Source organism: Miscanthus floridulus, chromosome 1 (assembly GCF_019320115.1).
Source record: "Miscanthus floridulus cultivar M001 chromosome 1, ASM1932011v1, whole genome shotgun sequence".
NCBI classification, from domain to species: domain Eukaryota; kingdom Viridiplantae; phylum Streptophyta; class Magnoliopsida; order Poales; family Poaceae; genus Miscanthus; species Miscanthus floridulus.
This window is the reverse complement of record NC_089580.1, coordinates 120,349,291-120,364,854: the sequence shown is the minus strand read 5'-3', so window position 1 is coordinate 120,364,854 and position 15,564 is coordinate 120,349,291.

Sequence of the window (15,564 nt, the reverse complement as noted above, 5' to 3'; positions counted from 1 at the left end):
ATTCCAACAGAGCACATGCTCAAATACTTAGCGCACGCAGGAGCTCCCATCACTCTCAGCCCTTTGGTCCAGAGTCCGACCGGGCCTCTTGCACCCCCCGTCTTTCTCCCTCTCGTTTGTAACCCCACCGCAAACTTTGAGCACCTGGGCTCAGGAATAAAGTCACCGACTGACTCAAACTGGACGTAGGGCACGCTGCCTGAACCAGTATAAACCTTGTGTCATTGAGTGCTAGGCCACATCCGATCACAACGTATGGCAAAACTACAAATATTTACGTGTTGGTCACTTTCTGCACCGACAGTTGGCGCCGTTCGTGGGGAAGACATCGTACGTTTGTGCTTTTTGGTCATCGGATGGCCCATTTATCCGCCATCTTCGCCATGGTGGGCTCAAGCGATACGACTCGCTTCGGCTCGCTAGAGTTTCCCGTACTCCCACCTGTTGGGATGTGGGCTCCATCCGTCTTCGAGCTATCCTAGGCCTTCATCTTTGGAAGCCTGGACTTCATCACCGACCGGCTCAGCGTGCTCCACCTCCATGAGGAGGCACCCATCCCGGCGCCCGTCGGAGGGGCACCCTCCGTCGGCTCTAGGACTCCTGGCAACTTCAACGATGAGGCGCCTGCACTTCGTTCCAAACATACGCTCTGCCCAAACCCCGTGAGTAACATACATACTATTATTTACTCGTTATTTACTATCTTCCGCCAATTATCCAGAGGGACCCCGTTGTCCGTGCCGCGATCGCCATGCAACCAGTTCCCCTACGGCCTCGTGTCCCCCATGGACGCGTACGCTTGGGGGCTCCAAAGGATGCTGGCGCCGCCCCCTCTCACATCCGAATTTGTAGGAATGGCAAGCTATGCTCCCACCACTTTCCATGAGCTCCTAGATGATGAGGTTGATAGCGACGGCTCCAGCATCGATGACGTAGCAGCTAGCCACCGTCCATCCTGGGAGTGCGCTATGGCGAATGCTCTAGGACAGCCACCGGTGGTAGCGGAGTCCTTGCAGACTCACACCCCTCTGGACCCTCATGTGGGGGCCCTCGGGCTCGCACAAGAGCACGGTGAGGAGCTACCACAACGGCGGCAGAACCAGCCACCACCTGCACCGGCGCGCTCGATGCATCATGTTGCGCCCCATGCGCATAACCCGGCGAGTGGCACTCGGGGTCGCACCCGTCAAGTTCAGCGCAACATCATCGACGGAGGGAACGATCCCCCACAGTTTGCTTGGGCTGGCTAGAACATCGCTGTGGTGGCGATGCTTCTACGTGACCTTCCCGAGCCAGACAACCCCTAGGAATAGGTGATCCACCAGAACCTCCGGGTACTGGTGGAGACCGCCGCCATTCAACAGGCAGAGAGCTCCGCATCGTGACACCGACTCATGGCCTCTCTCCCTACCAGGGGAGTGGGGACGCACCAGACAAATTGCTCCATCCGCTCACCTCTACAGCCACCGAGCGTGGCACAGGAGGCTGTAGCTGCGCCACGGCCTGACCTGGCGCCCGCTGCACATTGGCCCCCTGTGCGCGAATGGCTCGGACCAAACCAAGACGCTCACAGCGTCATCAGCAACCGACATCGGGCCCAGTGTGATGATGACGTCCATTGGGTAGCGATGAGGGTAGGTGGTTCAAGCCCTGGCCAGACCATCGAAGGGAGCGGTGAAACGCACCCTAGGTAGGGTCGCCGACCAGACGACCGGAGTCCCTGCTCGGATGGCCCGGGACCATGGGCCTTTGGCCGATGCATCCTGAGAGCGCCGTTCCCACAGCGCTTCCGACCGCCCACCAACATCGCCAAGTACACCGAGGAGATGAACCCCAATATATGGCTCAAAGATTTCTAGCTCGCCTGTCGAGTCGGAGGAGTGGATGATGACCACTTCATCATTTAGTACCTTCTGATCTGCGTGGGGGAATATGTTCGAGCATGGCTTGAATTCCTCCCGCATAACAGCATCCGCCACTAGGCGGACCTCAAGAGGCTTTTCGTCGGGCACTTCCAGGGGACGTATGTCCGCCCTGGGAACTCCTAGGACCTCAATAGCTACCAGCAGGAGCCCAGCGAGCCCTGTGGGATTACATCCGCAGGTTCTCCAAACAATGCAACTCCCTCCCTAATGTCATCGGCATGGACGTCATTAGCGCATTCCTCTCTAGGATAACCTGCGAGTCCCTGATCCACAAACTTGGCTGCCTGAAGCCTTGGACCACACGTGACCTGTTCGACATTGCCACAAACCATGCCTCTGGCGAGGAGGCCATCAGAGTAGTCTTCAATGGAGGCCGGGGGCCAAGCGCGAGGACCAGGATGAGGGCCCCTCCATGTAGAGGGGCAAAAAGAACAAGAAGGATTGGTGCCGACCGACCAACTCTGTGTTGGTCGCAGCGGCTGATCGCATGGGCAAGCAGCCCCAGCAGGGCCTGCCTGACCATTTTGATGAGCTCATGGAGAGCCCGTGTACCAACCACGCCTACCCCATCAAGCACCTCTACAAGGACTGCAAACTCCTCAAGCGCTTTCTGCGACAGGCCGGCGGGCCGAAGGAAGGAAAGGGCAAGGAGGTCGCAGCCAAGAAAGTGGGCGTGGTGGGCAGGGATGCGGATGACGGAAAGCCCCTATACGGTGACCAAAGTAACCTGACCGGGCGCCTACCAACTGAAGGACGATAACGGCGACGTTCTCACCAACACTTGGAACATCGGACAGTTACGTCGTTTCTTCCCCTAAAATTCGATCTTACCATTTTTTACTTAATGTTTGCTCCTATAAAGCACCCTGGCCCGAACACTTTTGGCCCGGGTCGCTCAGGGGCTCCATGGGGGTGCGATATCACCTCTCTTTTTTACTATGATATGGTAAATACATCTTTTTACCCGAACAAAAGGGTAGTCCGTTCCTTTAATTACCTTACGTAACTTTGCTTCAACATTCCGACCGATCGCATCCCGCCTCTACCTACGGTTACGAGCAGCTGAGCCTCGCGGGCCAAGCCCGGGCTCTTAAGGTTGCAGCCTACGGGACAAAGGGGTAGTTGCAAAAAAGAAAGAATAAAAACAGATCTATGCTAAGGTAAAACAAGGAACGGGCGGGACAAGCTTCCCCGATCGAAGTGAGTCCATCACAAAAAACAAAGTTGTTGTATTCATTAAAACACAAAAATGCTTTACACAGGGGGCTCCCCCATGATATTATCTTTTACATTTGCTAAGGTATTTCTACTCTAAACTTCTATTGTGGCTCCCCGGTGGCATCGGCTACCGGCTCGACCGACGAGGGTAGAGGCTGCTCGTCCTCTGGCTGGGCAACATTCGGCTCGGTTGGAGGTGGGGCAACGTGCGCTTTCAACCCAGGCTCCACCCCATCCGACGGCTGGGCAACATCCTCCTGGCGCACGCCTTCGGCCGCGTTCGTACGGTGAGCATCCATCACCCACTGCGCGGAGACTTGCTCGGCCACCAACTGTGCATGTGGTAGGGCTCTGAAACCCTGACCCACCGATAATAGGCCCACTGGGTGAGGACCACTCCCAGGCCACGACCCACGCCCCCTCACTTCAACCGGGGGGACGCGGCCCAACTGGATCTCGCTCGGCCCGCGTATCATCGCGACCGCTGGTTCGGGGCGCACCGACCGAAGCAGCTGGCAGGGCATCCCCCCATTGTAGGTCGCACGCTGGCACTGGCCCCAATGACACATGGGTGCGAGGCTGCTCCTCCGACTGCCTAGCCTATCCCACCGTGCCCAGAGCAGGTGGGGACAAGGCCGGTGATGCCTCCGAAGAGCGCGGCAACCGCGTCCGCTTCACCTCCCGCTCGCCGACAGTGTTCGAGCTCGCGGCGCTCTTCCTTGGTGTGGGAACATCGCCGCTCCTCTTCGCCTCATGCCCACCATTGGCAGACATGGCCGTAGGCTCATGATGCACTGCCGAAGTCATGACCTCCCGGCCCCTCTCGTTCTCGGAAGAGCTCACGTCGTCCCCCACCTCCGTGGGGTCCTCCGACTCAAGCTCCGACTTGACGTCGCTCCTGTTTTCCCCGGCCCGCACACACCAGGCGATCTCCATCTCCTTCTCATGCTTTCGCTGAGCCTTCTTGGCTTTCTTCTTCTTTCTCTCAACCGCCGCCTCCTTCAGGGTGGCCTACTGGGCCACACCCTCCGGTTACTTTGGAAGATGCGGCCGAGACTTGTAAGCTCCAAGTCCCTACGAAATGGTTGACACGAAGTCAAGAATAAAGGGGAGCGGGATCGAAAGGGACATGGAATAAGGAAAGGAGAACGTACCAGTTTGGACAGCTTCGAAGTGTTGAGAGCTCCGAGCTTTCCATCGAGGGTCTCCTTGGCCTTCAGTCACAGCACCCGGTCAAGTTAGCTCTAGACTTCGTCGCTCGCCAACTCCTCCGGCGACGCGTGGTTGGGGTCCATCGGGCCATTATACATCCACATTGCCCGCATCCTCTCCGCTAGCGAAGCGACCTGATGGTGGAAGAACATGTGGAACACATGCACCCTATCAAGGCCCTGCTTCACTAGCTTCTCGAGCTCCTCCCTAATGATCTCTAGCTTCTTCTTCTCCTAGCTAGAGGGGCCCCACGACCAACTGTCCCGCCTCTCCAGCCTTCTACCGGTGAACGACGAGAATGGTGCCTCCACTAGGTTCCTGATGTAGAACCACTCCCCATGCCACCCTCGGTTGGAGTTGTAGGGGGTGTACATGGGGTAGGCGCCCGACACGCTCGGTTTCTTCTGCAGTGCGAAGCCTCCCACTGGCGTGATCCTGAGCAGCTTCCCCTCCGACAAAGCTCGCCTAGAGAACATCCACTGGAAGAAGTCCATGTGTGGCTCCATCCCAAGGAAGGCCTCGCACACGGTGACGAATCCGGCGATGTGCAGCACCCTAGTCGGATTGAGGTGCTGCAGCTTCAGGCCCCACTCATTAAGGAGCCCACGCAGGAACCAGTGCGTAGTGTATCCCAACCCACGCTCATGGAAGGCGAGGAAGGAGACAACCTCGCTAGCCCGAGGCCACGGGAAATCCTCCCCCACAGGAGCCCTCCAGTGCGCCACCTCCTTCGGCGGCAGCACCCCCTTCTCGGTGAAGGTGGCCAACACCAACTCAGTCACAATGGATGACCTCCAGCTCGACATTGCGCTCTAGATTCACAAACGGATCTATAAGTTTCTCCTCTCCCTTGCTCTCTCCTCTCTCTTGCTTAGGAACCGCCGCAGCGCATGAACACTCTTGGCGAGAAGGCGGCAGATGGGGAATAGGTGAAGGAATGGGATGAAAGCCCTCTCCCTTCCCCTATTTAAGAAGGAGGTGCAACAGTTGGGGAAAGGCAAACAACGGGGGTGAAAAACCCTCTCCCTTCCCCATTCAATGCGGATGGGATACGACGAGATGCGCCCTGACTGATGGGACGCACCTTGCCCGACGAGACGGCGCCTAGTCAGGCGGGACGTGGCCTAGGCATGGCCCACCACTACCGCATGCCGGGCGTGGGAAACCAGGCACAACTGCGCGTAGGCGGCTCTCCGCCTTCCTAGGCAGGACCTAGAAGGGCCCAAGAACAGGATCTCCGCCAAGGAGAAACCAACAGGCCTCCTGAGTCGATCGGACGGCTCAAGCGAATGCCGAGAGATAGGTAAGGAGCAGATGGACGCCCCATGTGGGCCATGCCAACTCCGTCAGGAACGATGAGCGTGGATCCCGATCGGACATATCCGATTGGAGCTCCTCAGACCCCGTCACTCGAATCATCAAGGTAACATTACCAACCCCCACTATTTCTTTATATGACCATTAATTCATCAGCTGTCATTCATACATTCATACATGCATTCGCACATTCATTCATTCAAATCATCCATTCATCCCATACATCCAAAGCATCACATATGCAGTTAAATGCATCACAACGCTCCATGTTGCATCATGAAGCGGCAGTTGCCTCATTCAACATGAGCAACAACCGACCGGGGTTCGAAGGCCAGCCCACAAAGGGCTCGAGGCCGCCTCGCGTCAAACAGAGCCAGGGGAGAAAACACAGATGAGGCCCGAGCGGCCCTCGCCTAGTCTGCTCCGAAGCAGATAGGGTCATCTCAACCTTCTCATTCCATCCTAACCTCAAGCCATGCCCACAGAATCTCCATCGAGGGGAGGCTAGCGGGCCACCCGGGTCCGTCTTTGGAACGACCCAGGCATCTGCCGGGACACGGGTTAAGGAGTAGTGGAATGCCACATGAGGGCTATGCCAACCCTGTCATGAACGATGAACCCAGATTTCACTTGAACATGCCTGCTAGTGAGCTCACTGAGCGTGTCACTCGAGCCATCAAGGCAAATGATGTTAGCTTAGCCCCTCCTATTGCGGAAACCACCGACGGGGTAACACACGAAACTCAACCGACCCCTACCGAGCCCAACAGGGCTAAGGGACTCCACCTCGCCCGATCCCTCGTTGCGACCAGCGCTTGGATTTGTGATTCCACCTTGATCCCTCAGCACGTCCGACACCAGGATCCACGACTCTGGCTTGCCCGATCCTTCATTGTGCCCAGCGCCTGGATCCGTGATTCGGACTCGCCCGATCCCTCGACACGTTCGACGCCTAGATCCGCGACTCTGGCTTGCCCAATCCCTCATTGTGCCCAGCGCCTGAATCTGCAATTCTGACTCGCCTCGATCCCTCGGCACGTCCGATGCCTAGATTCATGACTCCAGCTCGCCCAATCCCTCGTTGCGCCCAGCGCCTGGATCCGCGATTTTGACTCGCCCGATCCCTCAGCATGTCCGACGCCTGGATCCACGACTCTGGCTCGCTCAATCCCTCGTTGTGCCTAGCACCTAGATCCATGATTCCACCTCAATCCCTCGGCACGTCCGATGCCAGGATCCACGACTCCGTCTCGCCCAGTCCCTCGTTGCGCCCAGCGCCTGGATCCGCGATTCTGACTCGCCTGATCCCTCAGCACATTTGATGCCTTGATCCATGACTCTGGCTCGCCCGATCCCTCATTGTGCCCAACATCTGGATCCACAATTCCGCCTCGATCCCTCAGCACACCCGATGTCTAGATCCGTGACTTCGGCTCACCCGATCCCTCATTGCGCCCAACGCCTAGATCCATGATTCCGACTCACCTGATCCCTCAGCACATCCAACGCCTGGATTCATGACTCTGGCTCGCTCGATCCCTCGTTGCGCCCAGTGCCTGGATCCACGAGTCTGACTCGCACGATCCCTCAGCACGTCGGACACCTAGATCCAAGACCCCGGCTCACTCGATCCCTCGTTGCGCCCAGTGCCTGGATCCGTGACTCTGACTCACCTGATCCCTCGATCGCGACCAAATACCTAGGATCATGCTCCTAGAAATGATGGGTCAGAAACTAGAAAGAAGAGGCTATGCCCGCCAAGGTGCACACACACACGCCCGCTGACAAACCCCCCAGACGATTCTGCCCGAATCGTCCGGAGGCTCGGGGGCTGCACCCGCGGGTGCGCTCGCGCACACCCACTATCGAAAACAAAAAATTCCCCCCACTAGCAACACGAACCCCCCCCAGACTAGCAGGAGCCATGACCCCAATGATTAGGATCGTGGCCTTCAGCTCCACAAGCCAGCCCGGCGATCGATGACCTAGGGGCGGCTACCGACTCCTGTACGACGCCCTAGGAAACCAGGAGGTGATGACGAAGACCATGATAGAGACCACATCGCATAGGACGGCTGGCGAACCATCACCATGCCTACAGTGCCAACACGATGAGCACAGTAGCACCATGCCACACCATGCCACAATGTGTCCACAGGACAGTGACGACAACCACGCCCGGACGTGAACCACAAGACGGCGTAGCTTGCAAGCCAAGTTAGCTGGACCTCCCTCAGCCTCATGACCCTTCGGTCTAGAGAACCTCCTTCTCTATACATGCCCTAGCCCCAAACTCTATGTAAGGGCAGCCAGGGCATTCTCCATCGTAGTAGAGCTCATGGTGCTTCCCTTCAGGCAGTCCATCTCCAAGCACTAGCTCTCCAACCTCTTCCACCATTCTTGCACCCCCATTGTTGGGTTCATAAACCTAGGGTCCCTCATGGACCTACTTCCTAGCAAAGGCTCGGCCCAACAGACGACGTTGCGAACGATGCACAACTCTTGGGCTAGCCCAAAAATACCTGAACGACTGGCCAGAAGAGCGATCCGGTCTCTGACCGGAAGGCCTAGACAAGGAGGAACAACGCTCGCTTCCAACTCTGGCCCGCATATCCGACCAAAAGGCCTCGCTTCCGACCAGAAGACCTGGCCGAAGAGGAACAACGCTTGCTTCTGACTCCGGCCCACCTCTCCGACCGGAAGGCCTGGCTAACGCCGCTTCCAACTCTGACCCGTGTCTCCGATCGGGGATGCACCGAACCTCTGCTTACAACTCTTCTCTGACTGGCACAGTCAGAGCCGACTAGGACCAACCGACCGAGGACGCCCGCTCGGTGAGGACCAGGAAACAGGCGGAGCAAGTAAAGCAGGATGTTCAAGTCAACCGCAATACCTAGGACCGTATCCTGTACACCTGCACTACAGTATCGACAGAGCATGGCAGAAGGGCGCCCTGCAACCTTCTAAGCATGTCAAAACCCAAGCAGTGTTGTGGGCACCGACGTTTTGCCCTACAGTGTTATGGGCGCCATCAATTCCCATACCAGGCAAACACGGTAAGACTCCCCACATGGCTCCAGGCATCAATAGTGTTGTGGGCGCCGTCATTTACCATACATGGTGAATACGGTAAAACCTCCCACATACGTCTGACAACAACAGTGTTGTGGGCGCCTACCATCATCTTGTACCCGATGGCATGGGCAACAAGACTCAGTAGCATACGCACTCTCTCTCACTTGTAAAGGGCGTCCCCTTCATCTATAAAATAGGATGCGCTCTCTCTCAACAGGGGGATCCAATTTCAGACAACAAAAAAACACACATCGACAATCCAAACAACCAAGGATTCCAACAGAGCACACGCTCAAATACTTAGCACACGCAGGAGCTCCCGTCACTCTCGGCCCTTCGGTCTAGAGTCTAACTGGACCTCTTGCACCCCCTGTCTTTCTCCCTCTCGTTTGTAACCCCACTGCAAACTTCAAGCGCCTATGCTTAGGAATAAAGTCACCGACCAACTCAAACTGGACGTAGGGCACGTTGCCAGAACTAGTATAAACCATGTGTCATTGAGTGCTAGGCCACATTCGATCACAACGTACGGAAAAACTATAAATATTTACATGTTGGTCACTTTCTGCATCGACACCCATTGTAAGAACTTTAGAGCATTTAAGTGAGGAACACGCACTCGATCATCTCTAAGACTAGACATAGGGTTCTGGCCTAAACCAGTATAAATCCTTGTGTCTTTTGGATGTTACCAATGTCTTCCTAGAGCAGCATGGCAATCATATAAATTTACTAGTCTGGTTTACAAAACACCAACAGTGGCGCGCCAGGTAGGGGACAGTCGTGCACTCTCGATTGTTGAGCAGGAAGCGATGGCTGCTCGCACTGTTCGTGGACTCGTTGGTGGAATGGCCCACGGTGGCCACATCCGCCGTGAAAACTATGAGTTTACTAGCGTCAAAGGGCTAGCGCCCATGCTCGCCTACAGCCATGGCCCAAACCTTAGCCACAGAGATCTGGGTTGAAAGCTCTAGTTTGGTTTTGGTGAATTGATGAAACCCTAAGTGCTAACCTAGTTTATCAAAGTTATGAGATAGGTGGCACATTCCAAGTGGTGAAGGAAATGAAGATTATGACATGATGATGGTGATGCCATGGTAATGATCAAGTGCTTGGACTTGGAAAAGAAGAAAGAGAAAAAAACAAAAAGCTCAAGGCAAAGGTGAAATTTATAGGAGCTTTTCGGTTTAGTGATCGAGACACTTAGCGAGTGTGATCACATTTAGGATTGATAGCCGTACTATTGAGAAGAGTGAAACTCGTATCGAAATGCGGTTATCAAAGTGCCACTAGATGCTCTAACTCATTGTATATGCATTTAGGATCTAGTGGAAAGCTAACATCCTTGAAAACATTTGTGAAAATATGCTAACACATGTGTACAAGGTGATACACTTGGTGGTTGGCACATTTGATCAAGGGTGGTGAAGTTTAGGGTCAGAAAGAGCTATTTCATATTGACCGGACTCTACCTTGGGTAGTGACCGGACTCTGACACTGCGTTCGGTCAGTGGCACGTAGTGGAGGCCGCCCTTGGTCCCTTGACCGGACGCTAAAGTGTAAAAGGGACCAAACGCGTAGGGGGTGCGTCCGGTCTCCTAGTGACATACGCTGACGCAAGCAATAGAGAGAGAGAGAGAGAGACTATGTTGATCGGACGCTACCTAGGTCCGGTCATGTGCCACCGGACGTGTCTGGGCGTGAAAAATTGTGAATGGAACCTTACTGGAAATGACCGGACTCCAGTGTTGGAGCGTCCGGTCACTTCGAGCATCACGTTCGGTCACAACTTAAGTGCACTGATGACCGTTGAGATTGGGTGATCAACATTTGAAGTTGGGGACACGTGGCAAATATCTAAGGACCGGACGTTGGGGTCCTGCGTCCGGTCAAACAGATCGGTGTGTCTGATCGCCCCAATTTTTCAGGGGACAGAGGAGCCAATGGCTCTATTCATGGGGGCTCTCTATTTAAGCCCCATGCCCGGGTCAAACTCACTCTCTTGGCCATTTGTATTGACATAGCAACCTTGTGAGCTTAGCCAAAGCCCTCCCACTCATCTCCATCATTGATTCATCATCTTTGAGAGATTGGGAGAGAATCCAAGTGCATTGCTTGAGTGATTGCATCTAGAGGCACTTGGTGTTCATGTTTCGCTGTCGGATTCACTTGTTACTCTTGGTGGTTGCCACCACCTAGATGGCTTGGAGCAGCGGAGGAGGATTGGCACGAGTTGATGATTGTTCGTGGCCATCTCCTGGTGATTGTTAGGGGTCTTGTGCCTTCCATGGTGGAGCGCCGAAAGGTAACTCTAGTGGATTGCTCGTGTCATTGAGTTACCTCACTTGTGGTTAGGTTCTTGTGATGTCCAATTGTGTGGATGAGGTTCGTGCAACACCTCTTAGCCACCGAATCACCAAGTGTTGGTCAACACAACAGGGACTAGCGTGCCGGCAAGCATGTGAACCTCAAAAGAAAAACATTGATTGTCTCTTGCCCTTTGGTATTCTCCCAGTGATTGAATTAGTATTCATCTTATGATTGGTTCACTCCTCTATGCGGTGGTATAATCACCTTACTTACTCTTTTACATTCCCGCAAACTAGTTGTAGCAAGCTCTTTAGTGTAGCTAGAATTGAGAGCTTGCTTTGTAGCTTAAGTTTATCTAGTGGAGCTCTTTAGTGTAGCAAGTGTGAGAGCTCTTAGTGAGTAGTGATCATAGTAACTAGAATTGTTGGATAGGTGGTTTGTAACCCTTATAGAGCTAGAGCAAATTTGCTTTTCACTATTTGTCATACTAATCAAATTGCTCTAGTTGGTTTGTAGATTTTTAAATAGGCTATTCACCCCCCTCTAGCCATATTAGGACCTTTTAAGTGGTATCAGAGCCATAGTCACCGTTTGATTGAAGGCTTAACAACCTCGGTATCAAATTATGGCTCAAGTTGTGTTCAACCATGTGGAGGGCAAACCACCGTTCTTTGATGGCACATGTTATGACTATTGGAAGAGAAAGATGAAGATGTATCTTGGTTCAATCAATAATCAAGTGTGAGATGTGACCGAGAGTGACTATGTTGTCATTGATCCCGACAATCTCACCAAGCAAGACAAGGCCAACAAGCAATGCAATACAATGGCTCTCAACACCTTATACAATGCCATTGATTCCAAGATGTTTGAGCAAATCAAGGATTGTGATAGAGCTAATGAGGTGTGGAAGAGATTGGAGGAAACATATGAGGGCAAATCGGCGGTGAACAGTGCCAAGTTGTATATCCTCAAGGACAAGTTGACAAGCTTCAAGATGAAGGATGATGAGAGCTTTCTGGAGATGTTCCATCGGTTGCAAGTGATTGTCAATGATTTGAAGGCTTTGGGAGAAAAGATCAATGATGATGATGTTTCTTCTCGGTTCTTCTTGTGCTTACCTCCAAGATTTGAGATGTTGAGATTGCTTATCATAAGAGGAGGATTGAAGGATATTACCCCTAACCAAGTACTAGGTGATGTCATGACATAAGAAACATACCGTGTGGAAAGGGAGGGGGTTGACAAGGATGACAAGAAGGAAGACGAAGACAAGAAGAAGAAGAGTGTAGCATTCAAGGCTAGCTCATCATCCAAGAACAAGAGCAAGTCCAAGAAAGAATCAAGTGATGATGAGAATCTTAGTGACATTGATGATGAGGCCATGTCTCTATTTGTGCGCAAGATGGGCAAATTCATGAAGAAGAAGGGCTATGGTGCAAGAAAGAGAAGAGATCACACCAAAAGCAAAGAATATGTGAGAAGATGCTACAATTGCAAAAGCCCTAATCATGTTGTAGCGGATTGTCCCTACAATAGTGACATTGACGAGGATAAGAAGAAGAAGCACAAGAAGGAGAAGAAGGAGAAGAAGATGACCTTCCAAAAGAAGAAGGGTGGAGGCTATGTGGTCACTTGGGATAGTGATGGCTCTTCAGATAGTGATGGCTCTAGTGATGATGGCAAGAAACCAATCAAGAAAGCACTAGCAAGCATCGCCATCAACAACAAGCCCTCCATCTTCGACACTCCATCGACATGCCTCATGGCAAAGCCTACCAAGGTAAAATATGATGTGAGTGATGATGATGAATGTGAAAGTGATGCTTGTAGGAGTGATGATGATGAGGAGGAGTACACCAAGGAGGAGCTCATGGACATGTGTGAGCAAGTGCACACTTGCGTTGAGATGAAGAGAAAGGAGTGTAAAGAATTGTGCAAGAAAGACAAATTTCTTGAGCAATCCTTTGATGAGCTAAATGCCACAAATGAGAGGCTAATAGAAGCCCATGAGAAGCTTGGCAAAGCTCACTCTAAGCTTGAAAAGGCTCACTCCTCTCTCATCGAACAAGTCAAGATGGAGGAAGCCAAGAAGGAGCAAGCGATTGTGTCATGTGATGTGGGACTAACATGTGATATTATTGATGAATCTTTTTATAAGCTCATTGTCGTTGCTCCCACTAACCCTTCTTGTAGCACTACTACTTCTACTTCACCTTTGAGTGATGGTTTCACTTATGATGCCTCACTAATGGTGGAAAATGAGACCCACAAGAAGGAGGTGAATGAGCTCACTCGTGCCTTAGGCAATGCCTATGGTGGAGATACCCGCTTGCTAAAATGCTTGGGTAGCCAAAGATTTTCTCTCAACAAAGAGAGACTAGGCTATACCCCAAGAAAGGCAAGGCTGCCTTTGTCACTCCCAAAGCTAACTTTGTGAAGGGCAATGGTCAGTTTTGCAATAGATGCAAGCAAGTTGGGCATATAGAGCAATATTGCAAGACTAACAAGAACAAGCAACCTAATGTATCCTCAATTAGATTTGATTCTTGTTACATGCTTGTTAAGGGTGCCAATGGTATGAAGGCTAAGTTCATTGGTACACCAATTATGGGCCCAAAGAAGAAGGCCATTTGGGTGCCAAAGACCTTGGTAACTAACCTTCAAGGACCCAAGCAAGTTTGGGTACCTAAAAAGAATTGATCTTCTTTTGTAGGTCAATTATAAAGCTGGAGGAAGGCATTGGGTGCTTGATAGTGGGTGCACACAACACATGACCGGTGATCCAAGAATGTTCAATTCAATCAATGAAAATAAGAGCAATGGGATTGATAGTATCACATTTGGTGACAATGGCAAAGGCAAGGTCAAAGGTCTTGGTAAGATTGAAATATCCAATAACTTGAGCATTTCCAATGTGCTACTAGTAGAGAGCTTGAACTTCAACCTACTGTCAGTAGCTCAATTGTGTGATCTTGGTTTCAAGTGCATATTTGGTGTGGATGATGTAGAGATAATAAGTGTAGATGGCTCTAACTTGATATTCAAAGGATTTAGATATGAGAATCTATACTTGGTTGATTTCAATGCTAGAGAAGCTCAATTGTCAACATGTTTGCTCACTAAGTCTAGCATGGGTTGGTTGTGGCATATAAGTCTTGGTCATGTTGGAATGAAACAATTGAACAAGTTGATCAAGCATGACTTAGTTAGAGGCTTGAAAGATGTCACATTTGAGAAGGATAAGCTATATAGTGCATGTCAAGCCGGAAAGCAAGTCGGTAACACATATCCTAGGAAGAGCATGATGATCACATCCAAGGCATTTGAATTGGTGCACTTAGACTTGTTTGGACCAACCACATACACTAGCATTGGTGGAAACAAATACGGATTTGTGATTGTGGATGATTTTAATAGATACACATGGGTGTTCTTTCTTGTTGACAAAAGTGATGTGTTTGCAACCTTCAAGACATTCATCAAGAGAATTCATAATGAGTTTGAAACAACCATCATGAAAGTCAGAAGTGACAATGGAAGTGAGTTCAAGAACACAAGAGTGGATGATTTGTGTGATGAGTTTGGAATTAGGCATCAATTTTTGGCCAAGTATACTCCACAATCAAATGGCCTAGTTGAAAGAAAGAATAGAACTTTGATTGACATGGCAAGATCAATGTTGAGTGAGTACAATGTGAGTCATTCATTTTGGGCCAAAGCAATCAACATGGCTTGCTACTATAGCAACCGACTCTATTGTCACCCCATGATGGAAAAGACACCTTATGAGCTATTGAATGGAAGAAAACCCAACATAGCATACTTTCGGGTTTTTGGTTGCAAATGCTATATCTTGAAGAAAGGCACTAGATTGGGCAAGTTTGACAAGAAATATGATGAAGGATTCCTACTTGGATACTCAACTACTAGCAAAGCATATAGAGTTTGGAATTTGGCTAGTGGTACTCTTGAGGAGGTTCATGATGTGGAATTTAATGAAACAAATGGTTCCCAAGAGGAAGATGAGAATCTAGATGATGTGAGAGGCACTCAATTAGTCAATGCAATGAAGAACATGGACATTGGTGATATAAGACCTAGAGAAGTGATTGATGTTGAAAATGACAAGAATCAAGTGCTCTCTAACTCAAATGTACAAGCTAGTGGTTCTCAAGATCAAAGTCAAGCAAGTGCTAGTGTTGACAAAGTGCAAGATCAACAACAAGTGGCTAGTTCATCATCTCAACCAAATGATCAATCAAGTGCAAGCAATTAAGTGCAAGTGCTCCAACCAACCAATGTAGCAAAAGATCATCCTTTCGACTCTATAATTGGTGATATTTTTAGAGGTGTACAAACAAGATCTAAATTGGCATCATTTTGTGAACATTTCTCATTTGTGTCATCCGTTGAACCTAAGAAGATAGATGAAGCTTTGAAGGATGTTGATTGAGTCAATGCTATGCATGAAGAACTAAACAACTTCAAGAGAAGTCAAGTATGG